The sequence below is a fragment of the Plasmopara halstedii genome (genome assembly GCF_900000015.1).
Source record: "Plasmopara halstedii genome assembly, contig: Scaffold_3120, whole genome shotgun sequence".
NCBI classification, from domain to species: Eukaryota; Oomycota; class Peronosporomycetes; order Peronosporales; family Peronosporaceae; genus Plasmopara; species Plasmopara halstedii.
Window position 1 is genome coordinate 2,458,386 of NW_020190023.1, and position 646 is coordinate 2,459,031.

Below are 646 nucleotides of genomic sequence, written 5' to 3' on the forward strand. Positions count from 1 at the left end.
AGTACGCAGACGAGTGGGATAAGCTTCCAACGGAAATTATTGAGGAACCAAGAAACAAGCTCGAAGAGCAATTTGTTTGGCAAGCTCATCTTCCGTAACGGCCGAGGGGCCGATAGTTTGGAGGCACAATGATCGAGTTACCACGTCCTTCGCTTCCACAGCGGGATCCGCCGAGCGGAAGCCATATTCCACACGAGGGTCAATGACCGGCCGTGGATGCGCGCGCAGCAGAGCCGCCTCTGTGCCCCGTCGAGGTCATTGGTGATTACACCACGTCCTTCAGGTGACGAGAAGTCAGGAAACGGACATAGGGTCCGCAATGCGCGAGCAGGGCTCATATCACGCCGCTGATACAGCTCGCCTTCCTCGTAATTCCATGCAGCAAAAGGAGTGTCAGACTCGTAGTCGACCACCTCGACATTCTCAACGAGGTCACTCGTCACTAATAGCGTGCGCGGAGCGCGACGCTCGTGCACATCGAGCCTAGGATGTACAACCCTTGATGCCGCGGTCGCACTGTCCGACATTGCACCGCGTGCAGGAGACGAAGTTGGGCTCTTCCCGTGTTCGCTGTCAGAACAGCGAAACTTGATGACTTCAATGTCATTTACACAGGGCTCATTGAGCAAGGAAGTCGTTTTGATCT